The sequence below is a fragment of the Trachymyrmex cornetzi genome, unplaced genomic scaffold (assembly GCF_001594075.2).
Source record: "Trachymyrmex cornetzi isolate Tcor2-1 unplaced genomic scaffold, Tcor1.1 scaffold24, whole genome shotgun sequence".
NCBI lineage: Eukaryota > Metazoa > Arthropoda > Insecta > Hymenoptera > Formicidae > Trachymyrmex > Trachymyrmex cornetzi.
Window position 1 is genome coordinate 278,558 of NW_017297060.1, and position 21,486 is coordinate 300,043.

The 21,486-nt window shown below is 30.1% G+C and overlaps 1 protein-coding gene across 2 annotated transcripts in view; it reads right to left on the reverse strand.

Moving 5' to 3' along the window:
- Positions 1 to 21,486, reverse strand: part of LOC108761098 (phospholipid phosphatase 1) — a 37,958-nt gene that overhangs the window by 15,136 nt on the left and 1,336 nt on the right. The window contains exon 1 of one of the 2 annotated variants that reach the window (XM_018507446.1): positions 15,430 to 15,577. The exons of the other annotated variant lie outside the window; for it this stretch is intronic. The gene's annotated coding sequence lies outside the window, so the exon portion shown is untranslated. Of the gene's footprint in view, positions 1 to 15,429; positions 15,578 to 21,486 lie in introns of those variants that run through there. 2 annotated transcript variants of the gene reach the window in all.

The following is a 21,486-nucleotide window of genomic DNA, read 5'->3' on the forward strand; positions in this document are numbered from 1 at the left end:
AATCATAGAAAGAAAATTCCTTAGGACCTACTTTACTCTCAAGTATTACAACTATCTTTAATTTTGTTTGTAATTAACTCTTTAATCTGTGAAAATTTTTAGCAATTTGAATGCAAATTTGGCTTCTTAAAAGATAGCAGCATTGAAAATCGTTATTCTCTGGCGTAAACTCCACACATAACAAACAAATAATAATAGCTATAATAAAAATTACATAAGTGGGCCTTATTTAATAAGTACATCGTTAAAAAAAAATACTTACACTTATTTTAAAAAATTAACACGTGGAGAAAAAGATGGTTCTAATCTAAAGATGGTTTTATATCCAACACTTGGAATATCATCTCAATTTAATTTGATAATATTTGAGTTAATGTTGCAATACTACTGAGAGAAAGTCTTTTGGCTTATTTATATTAGCTTTATGTTCATTAAGCCTCGTTTTAGTTTTTTTTTGTTTGACCCACATAAGAAGAATCGCAATCGAGATAGTTTATTTTGTATACCACGTTGTTGTGAATCTATTAAATCTAAATATAAAATATTCGCTACCGATCTTGCGTTGTGGTATATGCTCTTTATTTATCCATTTTAATTTTAAATCACTTATTTATATAAATTTTATATTAAATAGTAAATAGTATAAAAAATTAAATAATATACTTTATCTATACATAATTTTAATAATATGTATAACAGATAAACTATTGATTCAGATTTATCGAAATACTTGTTGTTAGCCTACGTTAACATGCTTAGAAATGCACATAGGTTGGATAATATTTAATAGTACTTTTTAAATTTCGACAGACAATAAAAACGTTCATATACAGAAAAGGGAGATACTTTTATTGGGGGCGCGTGGAAAAGATGAAAAATACAATCGTTGTATGTGTACGAATAAATCATCATCGTTAAAGAATAGAATTAATCTTGAATTTTCTACCACCAACATCGCAAAGAAATTATTTCGACCACTTGTTGGATCCACAGCTTTCTTTTACAGCCCCTACCTTGTCCGTGCAACTAAATCATTCCAACTCTAGATCATTTTCTTCTACTCCTTGACGTAAAACAGTGTCTATGGGTCGCGATGCGTTCTCTTCCATTCTTCCGGTGGAAAGAAAGAAATAATACGTAGGTTGTGGCTATACAATGCTTTAACTAATAGTGGTAATAATAGTAATAGCGAGTGGGACTAAGCGAGTCTCTAAATCTAAACAAGTTCCTCTATGGTTCTTCGCTGGTTCTTGAGATTGAGTCAATCTCAGTTTCGAATAATGCACTATACTTATGAAACTTATCCTCAGCACTATATAGCTACTAGGACCATATCAGCAGAATAAAATCGGACCTATTGGGATTTCTAGTACTTATTTTGTATTAAATTGTACCATTCATGATAATTTTATACCGTGTGCCATTTTGAAAAAAATACCCGTGTGAAGCTGGCCCCCCAATATTAACAAATCGAATATTTCCTTGGTAAATTCGTTTGATTATCGTTTGCTCATAAATGCTCCGTCGGAATTTTCGTGAACAAACGATGAGCAAACGAATGCAAAAAAAAAATTCAATTTTTTAATAATTTAAATTTCGAATAACTTTTAAACTAAGGGTGAGCAAACGAAAATTCCGACGGAGCATTTGTGAGCAAACGATGAGCAAACGAATGCAAAAAAAAATATTCGATTGTTTAATATTGGGGGGCTAGCGTGAAACAGTAGTCTGTTTAGTAAGAGCGTAACAGACCTATTTGAAAGAATAATGGGTTATTAGCTTTGAATTTATATTGATTATATTCAGTAGGATTATGGCCAAAATGCATTTACATTAATAAGAAGTCCAGTCGCCAGCAGCGTCTATAATAGAATGGCACCTCCGAGGCATACTTTCTACTAAAGTAATCGCATATTCACTGGCACCTCCAGATTCGTCGAATTTCGCTTTGAAGTTGATGTCGATCTTCCACGAAGTTTCTTCTTGATGAATGACCACACGTTTTCAATGGGATTCGTATCGGGTGATTGTGAAGGCCAGTGGAGTGTCTCGATGTTATTTCCCTCTTTTCAGGCCGTGCAGAGCCAGCCTTCAATGTTTGGGGTCATTATTCTCCTAGAGTAATCAATCTTTATCTTTACTGATAAACCAGCGTTAGGCAGACGGAATCAAAGCTTGTTGGTATGTTTTTAATATTTTCTCAGCATCAGGTTATCAGTAAAGAGATAAAGTCTTCTAATTGCACAACTGTTTTTTCGTCTTTATCGGTATAGACGTTCCGGTAAATCGTCAATAATTTTTGTCTCTAAATAACGCTACACCCATTTATAGACGAATGACCTTGATTTTCACATATATCTGGCCGCAGCGGATTGTGACATTTTTGGCCCTTTTGGATGAGAACACAAGAACACACTGCTTCGAAACGCGTAGGCAGTACTCATTTTGAAAATTGTTTATTCTAACACAATTCAAACAGCAACGGGTATTTTGCTTATAATGCATGCAGCACAAAGGTGATATCTATCAACAAAAACAAAAACTCAGAGTATATCTTTAATCGACTGTGAATAAACCCTGCTTCGCTCTTACTAGATAGATTGTATATACTAATAAAATCATTTTAAGGAGAAAACATGTAAAGTATTAACTTACTTTCAATGGTACAAATTAGTACAAATTCAGCTGTGTTCATTTTTGCCCTTGTGTTTTTTTAATGGTCCTGCCAGCTTAAATATTAAATTAGCAGCGCCACTATTTTCTTGAAAATGACACATAATATTGTTTTGGTGATACAAAATAGTACAAATTCAATCCTATTGATTTCTGATATTATTTTTCTTTTTTCTTTTATTTTGAATTAATTCTGCCATCTTAATATTAAGCTAGCACCGCCACGATTTTTTTTCGAAACGGCACACGGTACAAAATAAGTACTAAAAATTCCGAAAGATCCGATTTGATTCTGCTAATTTGGTCTTTCTAGCTTTATAGAGCTCTTATCCTCTTTTAAATCCTTAGGCTTAAGAAACATGCAGCTCTAGGATCTGTAACTTTAGTAGATTAATACAGTGGCATATAAAATATATAGACTGTTTTCATTTTCCATTCTACATAATCGGTAATTCTTTTGCTCAGCAATTGAGTTTGCATAAGTAAGTTCTAAGAGTCCCATAAGAAGACCAATTTAAGTTCTCAATTGTTTCTGTTTATCGAAAAAATTTGGTTTTATTTAGTAAGGATTATTTGCTGGCCTCCAAGGAGGTTGGGTGCTTCTGATCTAAATTATTTTTGCCGATTTTTTTATCTAAAGTAAAGGGCACGCCAACAGTCTGTTCAGCCGGGTCCATCTGAGTCCGCAATTTTGCCAGCCTACCCGCCACTTCATTGCCGAGTGTAGGCCTTTGATTAATTTTACTCGGAAATTGTACACCCTCGTTTAATATACAAAACGTTTCATAAAATACATGAAATCTCAAAAACCGTTTTTAGTGAAAAAATCAGAGAGTGATATCTTTCTTGAATTTTTGAATTTCTTGAAACCTCAACTATAATATAATGTTTATACAATTTCTGCATTAAATTAAGGTGAATTTGAAGTTCATCTGAAAATCCATATTTTTATTATATATATATACGGTATAATATGACTTTCAACTATTCAATTTCTCAAATTCTAATCAAAATTTTAATTATAAGGAAGAGAGACTGTTTTTAACTCAAAGATTACATGTTAGTTGTGTTCCTTCAATAAGATATAATGCACAGCAAAAAAATAATTATGAATTTGAATAATTTTATTTATTCAAATTTCGCAGAATCTCCCTCGACAATTTTAATTGTTTAAGGATAAATTTAACAAATCATTTTATTCATTTTTTTTTCTTGGCAAAATTTACATAGTATATTCTTATATCAAATTAATTTATTCATTTTTTTTTCTTGGCAAAATTTACATTATATATTCTTATATTAAATTAATTTATTTCAAATATGGTTGACAGCCGAAAAACTTTCGATTTCAACACAATCATTCTGAAACACTAATAATCCCTCCTGAATTAGAATAGAAAGCAAGAAAGTAAGAAACTTATTGCGAAAAATATTACCTCAGCCAGGATTCGAACTGAGATTCGAGCCTGGGATCTCTCAACTTTCCAGGGAGAGTGTATTAGCCTACCTTCTTTCTATTCTAAACTAAAACATCTTTAAGTGTTTAAAAAATGGAGACAAAAATAAAACACATTTCTTTTTACAGTGTACATATAAATAGTAAGTAGTTATATCATGTAAATAATAAAAAAATTTTATATTTTTCATCAGAAAATAAATGAATAAATAAAAAGAAGGAAATAACACAGCACACAAAAGGAAATAACACAGCACACAATTAATGTTTGATCTGAAGATTAAGTCATGATATTCTTGTATATTTTGACACTTTGAAACCGAATCGGATCAAAGTGTCTAAATTGCTCCATCAAGTCACAATTTTTTTATCGTCGGAAAATAATTCAATTTTCCAGTGTTCTTAGAGTCATTTATGGCTTAGTTTTTAATATACAAGCTTATAAAGTTGACGTGCAAGTTAGTAAATTAAATATATTGGAAAATCGAGCTCTTTTCGAGCTGTCGAGAAAAAAATATTGTGACGTGTGGAGAAATTTGGACATCAGATTCGGTTTTAGTACGTCAAAATATATAAAAATATCATTGTTTATAAATCTCCAGATCAAAAAAATTTTTTTGTGTTTGTATAATTAATAAATTTTTTGATTTAATTGAAGAGTTATTATTTCATTATAATAATTTTAATCTTTTTAATTGTTACATCTTTGATTCCTTTTTGGAATCAAAGGTTGCATTCCGTTATTCATATGTGAGTACTGAAAATCTATAGTATATGTAACATGAACTATAAATTTTCAGTATACTCACAGTGAATAATAAAACGCAGCTTAAAGAAGAATCAAAGAATATATATTGTATATAAAATTAAAAAGATTAAAATTATTATAATGAATTATTATAATGAAGTAATCGTGTATACATCACACTTGATAAAAACTATTCAAATCTTATTCACATCTACTTTTGATATTGTACTTTTGATATATAAATTAGTAACATAGTAACGATACATTATAAATTCCGATAAATTATAAATTTATGTTATTCATTACTAATTCGTAACAAATATTACTTATAACATACGGTGTTATGCTGATGTTACACACACAATGTTTTGTCTAATGTTTATGAGGCACGTACCCGATCACTATCGATGCCATTCACGGACAGATGGTAATCGTAATCCATAATTATATATGTATAACCAGTCTTTATCTCAAAAACTTGTTCAGAATGGCAAATAGCAAGTTTTGTGTTATAATTTTTTTTTTTTCAAGAATTTTCTTGCTACTGGTATTTTGAATTTTGTATTTGGAACTCTGTATAATATAACATTGTGTACTCTATATAATAACATAGGTATAATACACTATATCTTGAAATATTTTATCTCAGTATATTACTTAAATGAGAGGTCAAATTGATCAATCGACTTGATTACGATTTATTATAATAATATATGTATACGTCTCGAATAAACTGTGTCGTTTATATGCATGGTGACTTCATCAAAGTCCAAAAGACAGGGTGAATTTTTTAATAATGCGCGCGTTGACAGATTAAGTAACGTGATACACGAGTGTTGTTACATACCAATTCGCGATATACGGTCGCATCGGTTTTCCACCGCAAGCCACACGCAAGATACAAGCGGGTTCTTTTTTTTTTTTTTTAATAGCGGTGCATATTTCGTAAAGTGATCTCCTGTCCAGGACTCGCCTGTTTTGAGAACACAATCTTAATCGAATTACGCTTTGTCGGAAAACATAAAGCAGCTTTCAGTAAAAAATAATAAAAAAGCCCATCAGAGCCTACATCAGCTGTTCGAATGCATAAAAAACACTTTATTTTCGTGTGAATGTAACAAAATCAATATATACGTTTCAACCCTTCAATTTGGGTCCTTATCAATATAATATATAAATCAAAATTACATAATTAACGCAAATTCCAAAATGATGATTCCCGACAGTTTAGCTCGTTCTTTTTTATCCAAATGTCAAATTAGATAAAATAAAACCGGAGTCAAGTACATTTTTTTTTACGTTAAAAGTAGAATCACATTGCTCATCAAAATGTCAGATTTAATGTTATACGGGATCTACAATAGAAGTCGTAGCAGACGTAGGGTTTTAAGTCATAGAAAATTGACCAATCATAGTCGATTATTCTTCTCATATTTTACTGTGATTGGTTAATTTTCTACGACTTAAGACTCTACGACTGCTACGACTTCTATTGTAGACCCCGCTTAAGCGCTTCTTACGACTCGACGTAAAGGTCTTGTGGTGTCGGCAGTCAGAAATGAAAAATGAACAGCTGATGTAGATTCTGATGGGCTTTTTTATTATTTTTTTTACTAATAGATTCTTTCGAGCCTCATTTTATATATTTGATAAAGCAGCTTGTTTTGTTAAGGACAAGCCATACAGAAGAATGTAAACAGTAAGACGTAAGCAATAAGAAAGATAAAGTGAGGCTAGATGTGGGCAACTTTTTATTCAAACTTATTATAAATTCACACAATTATGTAATAAATATGTAATAATATTTATTTGTGTGTATCGTGATATTTAACCATATTACTGTAGTGTTATGACAGGAGCGACGATAATTATTTTATCATAGCTTCCCAGTAAACAAGAAAAAATTGAAATGAATAGAAATTAATTCATTTCGACATTTCCGAATTCGCGCTTCTGATTTTTCGAATCCATTTGAACCCATAAATACATCTGTATTCAACATGATGAATAGCTCTTTCGTTTTTAATTCATTTTAATAAAACAATGGTATAATACAGAGATAAATACATCAAATTCAACATGATGATATCTTATTTCGTATTATTTTGTAATGTATTTCAATCAAAAAATAATATGAACATGAATCGTCCAAATTTAACATGATGAATAGCACATTTTGTATTTCTATCCATTTGAGTGCAAAAATACTTGTATAAATAAGTTAACCATGAATATATCCCAGTTCAAAATTATGAATAAGAACAATCTCACTTGATTTCGTTTGAATTCACTTCAATTAAAAAAAAATTTCTACGCATAATTTGTAAGCTGTGAATACAGCATTTGCATTGAAAGTTACGAATTAAAGTTACGAATTGATAATTTAGTTACATGTCTCGAAAACGCAAATCGCTCACAAAGGATTTGAGTGCGTATGCTACCGCTTTTACACTGAGAGAAATGATTTTGTTATAGGAACAAATCAAGGGAAAGCAAATGTGATATTTGTTAAAAAAACAATCGATTTGTTACAATTGCAAATTAATTCGTCAATGTAACAAATAATCAGACTGTGCTTGGTCGATTTCCTACAACTTAAGATTCCATGATCATCTACGAATTCTATGTAAACGAGCTAAAATCTATCCAAAAGATAAGTTAGATTCTATATAGTTTGTTTCTGTTACTAATAATTGGTTGGTATAGCAGACTAACAGCAATTACAACAACATAATTTGTTGTCACATATTTACCGATCACCGGTTAAAGATACTGGTGGCTTGCTAAATTAACAAAATCTTTTCTTTCAGTGTAGCTTTAAAAAATTTATACGTTCGCTTCTATCCTGATCTGACCACCAACCGTGTGTTCGTTTATTGCATCTGCATTGAAAGTTACGTTACCATGACTGTGATATTGATTTCCTAACCTGAATAGTCGCCAATTTTAATACCTGTCTTAATTTTAATTCACAGGGCAGAGCGACACTTTTTTCCTGTCAAATCTTTATTTTTATGCGAAAATGATTCAAGGATATATTTTTATCGAGATTTGAGGTAGGCGGGGTATTCTTAACATTTACCCTCAATCCATTTCAATACACGCAGTTAATTAAGAAAATATGTATTTTAATCTTTTTTAATTCTCTCTCTCTTTCTCTCTCTCTCTCTCATTACAAAAAAAATATACATACCCTATTCATGTTCGTGAACAGAAACGAATTTATGCCCTCAGATATTAATTCATTTCAATTCATTTCAACTCAGCTCCGAGCTCTAAAGCGCAAACTCGGATAAATTAAAATGAATTGCAATTTTTTAATTCATTTCAACCCATTCTCGTTTACTGGGTTACGTATTAAAATTTGTTAATCGCTATTAGAAAAAAAAAAAACATTTTTATTGCTAATAGATTAACAGAACGTAAACGGGAATTTTATTACACTGCTTGAACGACTAACAGGAACCAACCTCTTAACTGCAGCTTCTAACCGCCCTTGGCATACTTGTCGCCCCCAAACATTAAGCTTTGTTATATCTAATGCGATCACGAAATGATAAGTTTACTGTATTATCTGCATTAACAAATATCGATTCTAGTATGATTATTTTAGCGTGAAAATTGTGGACTTTGGGAATATAAATCGAAAATTTTAGCAATATTTAAAATATAGTATAAATTTTATAAAAATGAAAAAACAAAAGGCATATATCACAACGCAAGATAGCGAATATTTTATATATATTTAGATTTAATAGATTCACAAATTCAAAATAGTTTCAGCCTTAATTAGGCCATCTTCAGTATATCATATATAAGAAATTTATGCAATTTTTCGCGAAGTACTTAAAACCTGAGTTTTACAACCAATGTTATTATCTATATTGTTAAAAAGGTAATTATGTAAAAACGTTCGTTAATTAAAAATATTTCTACGATCTAAAGTAAATTAAGAAATCTAATGATAGTCCAAAGTGTGTCGAAATTAAATTTATTACAAGATCCACACTGTTAAATTTTATAGGGTCAAATTAACTCAATGTGAGTCGCCACTACTCCTCAATAATATCGTTATTTTTAACTAAAACAATGGTTATATTTGGCACTATACAGTAGCAATTTAACATTATATAGTGTCAAATTTAATTATCACTTTAGTAAAAAATAACGATATATTTAGTAGGAGCAGTGGCGACTCACATTGAGTTAATTTGACCCTATAAAATTTAACAGTGCAGTGGAATTTGTTTTTTTTTTTAAAGATCCAATAGTCCAATGAATTCTTAATCGATTGTTGATTGACACAAAATTTCCAGACTCTAGTGAACGCAATCAATTTCTTAATTATTTATAATAATTTGTGAATTCATAATTGAAGGTATATAATTTAAAAATTATACCTGTGACACAGTAAACTTCTATGGAATAACTTTGAATAGTGGATGACTTGTTATAACAACTTCTCGTTAAGATATTATGTCAAATTCTCATCATGGTTCACAGTCTTATATACTCGATTTGTGGAGAAGATCAAGGAGAGGGTAATCTTGAATTAAGTGGGGGAAGTAATAAGTTATATTAAGTAAAGAAATATCTCCAGTAAATAATTGCTCTCTATACCGTACTGCCTGGTAAAAAATGTTTCATACATGAATATGTACAAATATGTATAAACACGCATAGATATTTATAAACATATAAGAAACACAATCAATATTCAAAATTTATAAACATGTAAAATTATATATGAAGTATATCCATACATATTCATAAATCCTTTTTTCACCTTTTTTTACCGGATGTTTATTTAAATCAACAATTTGTTTTGTAATAAATATTATTTCGAAAGATATTCTTTTTTGAAAAGATGGTTTTTTATCCAACACTTGAAATATTATCTCAATTTAATTACATAATATTTGAGTTGATGTTACGATACTACTGAGATAAAGTCTTTTGACTTTTTTTATATCAGCTTTATGTTCATTAAGCCTCGTTTTAATTTCTTTTTTGTTTGATTCACATAAGAAGAATCGCAATCGAGATAGCTTATTTTGTATATCACGTTGTTGCGAATCTATTAAATCTAAATATAAAATATTCGCTATCGATCTTGCGTTGTGGTATATGCCTTTTGTTTTTCCGTTTTAATTTTAAATCACTTATTTATATAAATTTTATATTAAATAGTAAATAGTATAAAAAATTAAATAATATATTTTATCTATACATAATTTTAATAATATGTATAATAGATAAACTATTGATTCAGATTTATCGACATACTTGTTGTTAGCCTACGAGAATGCCTACGTTAACATGCTTATAGATGCACGTAGGTTGGACAATGTTTAATTGTACTTTTTAAATTTCGATAAACAATAAAACGTTCATATACAAAAAAGGTAGATACTTTTAGTGGGACGCGCGATAGAAAAGATGAAAAACACAATCGTTATATGTGTACGAATAAATCATCATTGTTAAAGAATAGAATTAATCTTGAATTTTCGATCACCAACATCGCAAAGAAATTATTTCGACTACCTGTTGGATCCGCAGCTTTCTTTTATAGCCTATCTCGTTCGTGCAACTAGTAAATCATTCCAACTCTAGATCATTTTCTTCTACTCCTTGACGTAAAACAGCGTCCGTGGGTCGCGATGCGTTCTCTTCCACTCTTCCGGTGGAAAGAAAGAAATAATACGTAGGTTGTGGCTATACAATGCCTTAACTAGTAGTGGTAATAATTGCAATAGCGAGTGGGACTAAGCCAGTCTCTAAATCTGAATCTAAAGAAGTTCCTCTATGATTTCTCGTTGGTTCTTGAGGTTGAGTCAATCTCAGTTCAGAATAATGGTACTGTACTTATAAAACTTATCTTCAGCTCTATAGAGCTCGTAAGACCAAATCAGCAGAATAAAATCGGACCTATTTTTTAGTACTCATTTTGTACTAAATTGTACCATTAATGATAATTTTGTGTGTGCCATTTTGAAAAAAAATCGTGGCGGTGCTAGTTTAATATTAAGTTGGCAGGATCAATTCAAAATAAAAGAATGGTATTAAATTAATTAAGTATTAAATATTAAATTTTATTTGCGTTATATATAGAATTTCTTTTTAATTTGTTATTGAAGAATGAAAGAAATTACAATATGTTTATCGAAAATTTGTGCCAAATTGTATGCAGATTACTTTCGCATGATAACTACACGTATTTAATCGCATATAAATCATGTATGAGACATTTCGACAAGTTGAACACTAATTGATAATTATGAATTCGAATAACTTTATTTGTTCAAATTTCGCAGAATTTTCCTTGTCCATTTTAATTGTTTAAGAATAAATTTAACAAATCATTTCATTCATTTTATTCATTTTTTAGAAAAAATTTCCTTTTTCTGCGGATTTATATTTTCTCCTAAAATAATCAAGTACATCCTTATAAGTATAATCAGACTTCAAAGTTATAAATTTTTTTTATAAAGGGTAAAATTAAGTTTTTATAACAATCTTAATGAGATTAACCCTTTGCGATTCGCTGAGAGCACAGTGTCGTGATGCGAATTTCAACATTCCGATCCATCGACAACGTATACCATAAAAACATATATTATATAAAAATATTAGTCGACAAATACATATTATTATTACATGCAGTTGTTAATAAATAAAAAATAAATAAGCATTGGGTTGAAACCAAAGCGCTATGAACTTCAAAATTCAAGTAACTTCGTTAAAAATGAACAAAATTAAAAAAAAGGGTTTGAAAACTTAAAAATCTTTACTCTCGAAAGATCACTAGATATATCTTTCGAGTTTCTGTGAGTTTAATAATGTTTACACATAGAAAACTACGAGTTGGACAAAATTTTCTTCTCACTTTGTAGTTCTGTCATGCACGTATTCAAAAACATTTTTCAAAATTTTTTAACATAAAAGCTTAAAATTATTCTTTAAAAATATTCCTAAGATTTTTTGTTACTGAGTTATCGAGAATTAAATAAAAGGAGCATTTTGACTATAATTACTCACTTTGGCTTAATTCCATTAACAGTTAGAATTAGAATTATTTCAAAATTGTATAGGCTCTAGTGAAGTAAATCAACTATTAATAAAAAGACTTTAAAGAGCCGACACAAGTTGTTGTGCGAGATATAAGTTTATTAATATTAAAGTTAGTACATTAAATTTAATCCATATTTTTATTATATACATATACGCGGTCCATAATTTTATCATATATAATTATATACACTGAAAAAAATTTCTGGTTGAAAATGGACGAATCAGAAATTTCTCTCTCTGGTTAAATCTATTAGAATTCTAGTTGAGATAACCGGAATTCTGGTTGATACTATATTTCTAGTAAAATCTACTAGAATTCTTATTTTTTTTTACCAGAATAATTATATTAATCAGAATTCTAGTTATCTTAACTAGAATTCTAATAGACATAACCAGAAAATTCTAATTCGTCCATTTTCCACCAGAATTACTGTTTAATCCAACTAGACCATTTTTCTCAGTGGACTTATACGGTCCACAAATTTAATCCATATTTTTATTATATAGATACATATACGGTAAAATATGACTTTCAACTATTCAATTTCTCAAATTTTAATCAAAATTTTAATTGTAAAGAAAAGAGATTGTTTTTAACTCAAAGATTACTTCTTAGTTTTATTCCTTCAATAAGATAAAATGCACAGCAAAAATGTATAACATTAACTGGCTTTTTTGTGCATCGCACTCGAATTTTACTGTAAATTCCTCGTAATAGATTCGCTACAATTTACCGTAATACGAACTCGAAATTTTGCTGTAAATCTAGGACGTAATCTTTCGTCTATTGTAGAGATAATAATCGCGCGTGTTCCGAACGGAAAATCTGATTAATTGGACGTCGTCGTCGTCGTTGCATCGATTAACGACACTTGTGCTCTAAAACGCGATAATATATCCGCGTTTCGAGGAGGGGAACTAGCTTATAGGTGTGCGTCCAACTCGGTCATCCACTATGAGATAATTAGGGGGAAAACGACCGTAGGGCCTCGTCAAACAACACCGAGGGGTTTCGCGTATAATGCGAGGGAGCAACGTTGTGTACTGGTTCCTGCGACTTTCTGCGCATCATTTTTCATTACTCGCATCAATTCGAGAGGCTCTCGCGTGTCGTTATTCCCCTTTCCCATGATAAATTTTAATCTTTTTACGTCCGTCGCGTATATTTCCACAATTCCAATCTCGCGGGCACTATTTGTATCCATGTATTGTTAATCGTTACGCGCGCGTTTGTTCACCGACGACAAGATATGATCTGTACCACTAAAAAAAATAACATATAATATTGTAATGCGAATGTAATGCTCGCAATTTTAAGATTCAAATTTCTTCAAAGGTTTCTCTACTGAATTTCCTTTCATTTGATTTTTAATAAGTATTTTATTACAAATTAATAATAAGATTGCTGTAAACAGCGATATATGATTTTTTATCAGTCATAAAAAATTAATGATTTTTATCTATCGTTAAAAAATTAGTTAGTGAAGCTGAATAAGTGAATAAATAATTTCTATAATGAACTTGATATGTATCAAAAATATCCTATCAAAAATATTAACGTAGCAAATAAGATTGATTTAAATTTGATAATAAAATAAAAAGTAAACACAGATTAAGCATATATATTTAAACATGAATTATTAAAACCGAGATGACGGCAATTATAATTAAGTGTAAAGGATAAGTGTATTTGTAAAGCTGCAATCACACTTGCGATTATATGATTGATGATTAACGATTATTTTTTAACCAATTTTTTTAGAATGAAGTAATGAAGGACTGCTGTGCTCTGATTGGTTGAAAAGAAGAGCAATCGCCAATTCCAATCGCTAGTATGATTACGACTTAAGGTCGGTATTCATAATCGATTCTTATATTTAAGACTGTCTTAAATACAATCTTAAATATATTGCCATGAACCAATCAGAGGGCGGTACTCATAGTCCTTATTCTTAGTTCTTATTTCAAGACTGTCTTAAGTAATGTCTTAAGACGCTAATACGGCCCTCTGATTAATTCGTGACTTCTTAAGACTGTACAGTCTTGAATATAAGATTTGACTATAAATACAGAGAGTCGTATTAGCAACTTAAGACATTATTTAAAACGGTCTTGAAATAAGAACGGACTATAAATGTCGACCAAAGAAACATTTTATGAATTCTCTCGTGTACACTGACGGCAGTAAAAGATTCAACAGATAATTAAATCTGTTTTGAAAGCGATATTGCTACACAATAGCGCGATCAATGTCGGCAAATCAGCAGACGACAGTTCTCACAATCTGAATCAAAATTGCCAAAGTTTTCATTAGCTTTTTAACGCGTCGTCTGTATATTTATAAACTGCATATTGTTCGCGTAATAACTAGTGTCGGAAAATATTAAGAGATAAAAGTATCTCTAGTAAAAATTATCAAAATAGATCGATGTGCTTTCTATCTGTTAATAAACAGAATTATCTACCACTCGAGGTAAAATCATACAGGTGTTATCGATACCATAATTCGTACCGAATAGTGTCTACATTCTAACAGTCGTTGCTAGGAAAAATGGATATTTGTGTTCGGTCGCACTCATAATTTTTCGACGTGGCAAATAATCATTACGGTTAACTATCTTTTCCAAACCATAATTTTGAGATATATGCGATATGCTTTTTTGTTATAGAGAATATCCGTTTTCATGTGCCGTTAGATAAAACTCTTTTACGGTCGATTTGTCGGTTCAATGTTTTGTTGCCGGTGAAATATCGGCAAACTGCCTTTGCTTGCCAACAATAGAAAATAAAAAAAGAGAAAAAAGAAGATACATGACAGATCGCATCAGACAGATACTTTAATTTATAGCTGGCAAATATAAATAAAAATTCGAGCAGTATTATGTTAATTAGTTACGTATAAAGCTGAATTATGTAAATAAAATAATTAATACACAGACGGGCGTACTGTGAGATAAACAATACTAAATTTGCATATTTACGATTGTATGTATATTCATCTCTTACATTTTGTATGTGCATATCGCTTTTTTCTTCTAATTTTTTACATAAAATCATAAATTCTATCAAAAAAGTTTACAAAAAGTATAAAAAAAATTATGATATAAATATGAAAGTAGTTCATTATCTTTCTAGTCTTATTTTTCTTTATTGAATGCATGTATATCGTAGGTATATTTTAGAATATATCGAATACAGAAACTTTTTAGAATATTCTATCATATCTACAACAATAAATTGGTAAGGATATACATATAAATATTTTGCATTACTCCAAATCTAATTAAGTTCAAAACCTTTCTTTTATTGAAGCATTAAAGCAGGTAGACCATACAAGAAAGGGAAAGAGAAAGAAGGAGAGACATGTCGTAAGTAGAATTCAAACAGAGCCAAGTTTAGAGTGAAATGTTACAGTCGCAAAGCGCACTAACTAAGTACATGAAAAACTATCGTCGACAATCTTCAACGCAAAAAGTACCTGCAAAAGCTGCGCTCAATCCCGAGATTTAAAATTTATGCATCGTGATGCAAAACAAACACAAACATTGTTGACTCAACCGACGAACTCGTTCGTCGGAAAATTTGATTGTCGCTTCTCACGTGACTGTTACATAAACGTGAAATTTGTGAATTTGCGCGCGATAACGAGGTCGAATCAGAGTCGATCAAGTTCATTGCTCGAAATCGTGGCCTTGCAAAAAGAAAAAAAAAAGAACAGCGCGGTCTCGCACCAAAGAAAGCGAGCGCACGTCGCACACGTGCGTTCGCCAAATCAATCGCGATTGGGATCGACAATCGCGATCTTAGCAAAAGGATCTCCCGGAAGGTCTAACAAGACCAACGGTCGAGCTGCAACTGCTCTCCCGCCAACGAGCCCGTACCTCGCATCTCCAATCAACTACTTCCTCGCAAGCTCAAATTAAATGTTCTCTCTACCCTGCTTCCCCACTACCATCAGCAACCACCACCAACGTCGTCGTCGTGGTTGTCGTCGCCGTCGAGCAGACACCGCGTGTTCCCGCTGTTCACGGTTTACAGTTGCGTCGCGCATTGTGCGAGACCCTCTCTCTATCGGGGGCCCTTCGCATCTTCCGACCCCCTCTTGGATCGTCAGACCCTGGGGTGAACGAGGTCGGCTCCGAAAATGCGCCGCGTCGCATCGTGCAGATGCGCTCTCTGCCCTCATTCGACCTTTTCGGATCTTTATGTTGCGGATGGAAGGAAGAATGAATTCTTGCTTGTTTGATAAAATTAGATCTATCAAGGTCGCGCGATATCATGATGATTTTAAAATCGTGTCAGTACAGTATTTACATTTCAGATTTAATATTTTATAATAATGAGTATCTTAATTACGTAAACCAAATCTAATACGACCGTAATTCTAATTTTTAGCACTTTTTATAATTCCTTGTAAAAATAAAAAAATTCCGCAATTTTTATACAAAAAGACCAAAATTAGTACGCCATATTTTCATTTTGTTTTGTTTTTTTTACTATAAAAATGCGTAACTTTTATTTTTATTGTCTGTAAAGTTAACACGATATTTTATTTTATCGAAAAGTTTTAAAAAATACTTATCAAAATACTATGCTATACAAACGTAAAGTCCTGATAGCCATATGAAAAAACTATGTATATTCAGATCGGCAATTTAGATATAGATGTAATAATATTTTATGATTTTAAATACAGCTATTTGACTACAGTCACCTCACAGGGAATAAAAGAGTTAAAAAATAATAGTTTTAAAATTCATATATTCGAAAAATACTGATTTTGTATATCTATCATAAGACGAACTAATTTCAAATTAATTTGATTTTTAGTAAATCTAATTTAATAAAAGATTTGCAATTTGTACATAAAGCTGTATAATTTTGACAAATTTACATATTTAATTGAAATATACTCTGCACGCGTAAAAAATGATTTTAATATTTATTACAATACACAATTCTTTCATTATTCTTTCAAACTATGAATATGTACATTTGTGAATGCTTTTATGTATATATTTTTATAAAAAATCCACAAATTACGCATTTGTTAAAATCCATCCGAAAATAAAGAAAATTAAAGAATTTTAAGAAATTTAGTTTTACATATGTGAAAATTGTCGGAATTTATAATTGGTCTTATACACTACGCCAAGAAACTAAGGAATTATGTATTCTGCGCGCTCTTAAAAAATAGGTAATTTTCAAGAGAGTTTAACTTCATCAAAATGATTACAATGAAATCATTCAGCATGTTAAAGTTTGAAATCTCTACTTTTAATTCAGATAGGTAGTTTATATAACAATCTAACTATTACAATACACAATTCTTTCATTATTCTTTCAAACTATGAATATGTACATTTGTGAATGCTTTTATGTATATATTTTTATAAAAAATCCACAAATTACGCATTTGTTAAAATCCATCCGAAAATAAAGAAAATTAAAGAATTTTAAGAAATTTAGTTTTACATATGTGAAAATTGTCGGAATTTATAATTGGTCTTATACACTACGCCAAGAAACTAAGGAATTATGTATTCTGCGCGCTCTTAAAAAATAGGTAATTTTCAAGAGAGTTTAACTTCATCAAAATGATTACAATGAAATAATTCAACATGTTAAAGTTTGAAATCTCTACTTTTAATTCAGATAGGTAGTTTATATAACAATCTAACTGACTTTTTACAGAATACGCGAATAAACAAATGGAAATTCGTCAAATCTCAAAATTTTATGAAGTTCCATGATGTGAACTAAAAAACGCACACAAAAGCAATTTACATCTTCCAATGAAGTAAATCTTTATTTTTAATTTGCGTATTTGTTGAGCATTGTACGATTTTTTAAATTGAATTATTCAATATTGAAATAAAAAGTAGTTTTTTTACTTTGACTGCTAACAAAAGAGTAACACTCGATTTTTTTTAAAACACGATTAGGAAGGTTTCAATTTGTTCTTAAAGTACCCTTATCGTGTATATCCGCCATATACATAATACATAAAAACGCGTAAATTTGATCGTGCAACCTTCACACAAAGTACGACGGGTATGTTGCGATAGAATAAAGCGAACATTGTTTTGCTCAAAGTCATTGCTTTGAACACGAAAGATATAAATTATGTTAAAATCATAACATTCTTAACATTTCTCGCTGAGATATATCATCATGAATGAAAACATGTCAATCCTTAAATTTCTAGCGCCTCATTTAAGCGAAGTTTACATATGAAAATTTCTTTATATCAAAAAATGGTAGGTGTATTTTAAAGAGAAAATTTAAACCTTTCTATTCGTTTTTTTTTTTAAAGAATATTAAGCACTTTGTTTAATTTTTATGAACAATCGAAATAAAAAACTCTTTTGCTTCACTCTTGAATAAGTCAGTGAAAAAAAACGTACAACACTCACAACAAGTACGTAAATTAAAGATAAAGCTCTCATTCGCTGTTTTTTTTTATTTTTTGTTATTAAAGATAAAGATTCAGTCTTTTAAAATCTGTTAATTGCTTTTGTATATATGCAATTTTTAATTCACGCTTTAGAACTTTGTAAAGTTCATAAAAATTTTTAGATTTAAAGGATGTCCATTTATATCTATCTTTGCAGCTCCGTAAAAAATCAGTCGAATTAATCGTTATTTAATCTGTCTATCTGAAAAGAGTAGAGACTTTAAACTTTAAAATGCTTTTCAAATAATTTGTGTTGTTCTCACCAAATTTGTTATTATAATAAAAATTTGATTAGAACAACCAAATTTTGATTAGAAAACACGATCTTTAAATGAAAAAGTAAGAAAATTTTTGTTAGAGTCACATAGCAACAAAATATATACCAAAACATTTCTGTCAGTGTAATCATAACTAATCATAAGAGCGGTATTAGCGTCTTATATCTTAAAACGGTTTTGAAACAAGAACAAACTATAGATATGAAAATTATCGTAAAAAGTTTTTGTAATGACTTGTACGTAACTTAAAAATAATCAACAAAAAACTCCAAAACCCGGGCGAAATTAAAAATTATCAAGACAATGAGATAAAAAAACATATACGTTTATAGATAACATCCATTTTTAATTACAGATTAGATCGTTAGATTATTTATCAACCATCATTTTCTGATTGATCATTAGTTCGAGAGATAATACGTGTGATTATTTCTGATAATTATTAGTCTTCATGACTAACCATTAGTGTAATTATAATATATAACCATTTGTTTTGCAAGACCAATACTTTAATTAACCATTAAATCGTCAGTACACTGTTAGAAATGTAACCACGAGCTTCCTTTACATGTAAATGAAGCTGGTGGTTGAACGAAATTAAAAGTAATGAATGATTTAACTGAAAATTAGGTTGCAGTATAGTTACTTAAATGTAATTAACGTGTACATTAAATTTATGAAATTTAATGTATTTTTAATTAAATTTTATGAAAAGTACATTAAATTTCATAAATTTTCATGAAAAATACATTGAATTTTATGTACATGTACAGGGTGTTACAGATACATACTAGGCAGTACGACGGGTTGCGCGGCAAACTTTGCATGGCCAAGCGTGGTTTAATAGACAATGACAGTGACTTTATACATTAGAAAGTTTATACTACAAAATTTTATTACTTATATTATAAAGTTTATGTTATAAAGTCACTGTCATTGTCTATTAAACCATGCTTGGCCATACAAAGTTTGCTGCGCAACTCGTCGTACTGCCTAGTATGTATCTGTAACACCCTGTACATAAATATACTTTTTAGTTACAAATGCATTAAATTTAATGTAATGTCATGAAATTAAATTCAAATTAAATTCAATTATGTAACTTGATAGTTAATGCAATTTAAGAACATTTCTAACAGCGTAGTTAATGAATCAACTAAAGTGAAAGAAATATCTACAAAAATATTTTTGTAGATAGAAGTGAAAGAAATATCTACAAAAATATTTTTGTAGATATTTCTTTCACTTTAGTTGATTCATTAACTACACTGTATATATCTACAAAAATATTTTTTACCGATTCAGTCAGTGTAAAAATCGTGAAGGACGAAAGAAGAATAAAAAATTCGCATTAATAAATAAAATTAACTTTTTCCGTAAAAAGGTTAAAGTAAATCGACAGAACTTGCAAAATCCTTATGATAATTTGAGTCTTAAAATCGAGTATTTTTGAAAGTATCGCATTTTTTTTTATTTCCTCGATGGAAGATTAAAAGTATCGATTTCTTACAAAAAAAAAACATTGAACACTAATTAACAGCAACATAACATCAATGTTATAATTTCACACTCAACATATAAATGCAATTAATAACATATACAGACAGACAAAAAATTTTTACTTTTCACATTTTTACTCTAGGGAAAAAGTTACATGATTGATATCCAGGGACATGTTCGGATTACTACCTGGGTGCTCCCTGGATGTAAAGCTCTATATTAATAAAAACAGCGCAAAAGTCCGCCATATTGGTCTTATAACTAACCGTACCATATATCAATAATACTAAGCGTTTATTGAAGTATAGACAACTCGGTCCAAAATAGCGGTCGAAATAGCCAATAGGAAAGCTGTCGGCATCTCGGCTCAGATCAAAGAAATGCGCTACTCTTATTAATATATTTACCCCGGATATCATGTAATCTTCGTTGTTTGAACTGAACGTTAAATAAGGATGACATGACATCTGAGGAGCACTTAGGTGGGAATCAGAACCGCCTCAGTAAGCCTATTCTATAACTTTTAACGACAGTTCGTAATCGTTTTTTTATGCTGACGCTCGACGCTCATTTTTGAAATCAAAACAGGTCACGTGATCAAATTGACGCTTGATATTCGTCAACTTTTATCACGTGTTGTGACATTAAAAATGAGCGTCCAGCATCAGTATGAAAAAGTACTTTTATACTGTCATTGCGCAACTTTTTCACTCTAAAATATCTGCGTAACGATATTCCTAGCTAGTAAAATTGTCGTTAAAAAATTATAGCTCTATAAATCTCTGTTTTCGGCGTATTTTAGTTTGTGCGTTTTACAGTCGGAAACTTCGCGCAAATAGGTTTGTTCGCGTTACTTGCACTTTTGGCACTCGACATCTTCGCTTTCTCTCTTTTTAAGGCAAAATATGTATCTATCTCATTTTAAGGATATATTCACACAAATTTACATAGCCGCATAAACATATAGGGTAACTGTCCCTATTAATGTACCTTTTAGCCAATTTGCTTATTACTGAATTAATTATTAAATATTGTAGCTTTAATTTTATCTGCTTGCAATTAATATCGGTTTTTCAACTACTTCTTTTTTTTATAATATTTCTTTTATCTAAAAAAATGTTAATACTTTACAATGCTTGTGACAAAAATAGAAAATATGTTTTTGTCCCTATTAGTGAGTCATCTAAGCGGCGATGTGCCCCCAATTTGTGTGCCTATCCACATTTGACTCATTTTAACATATAGTTACTAAAACAGATAATAAATTTAAGCTAATTGTTTATGTTAATATTACATAAAT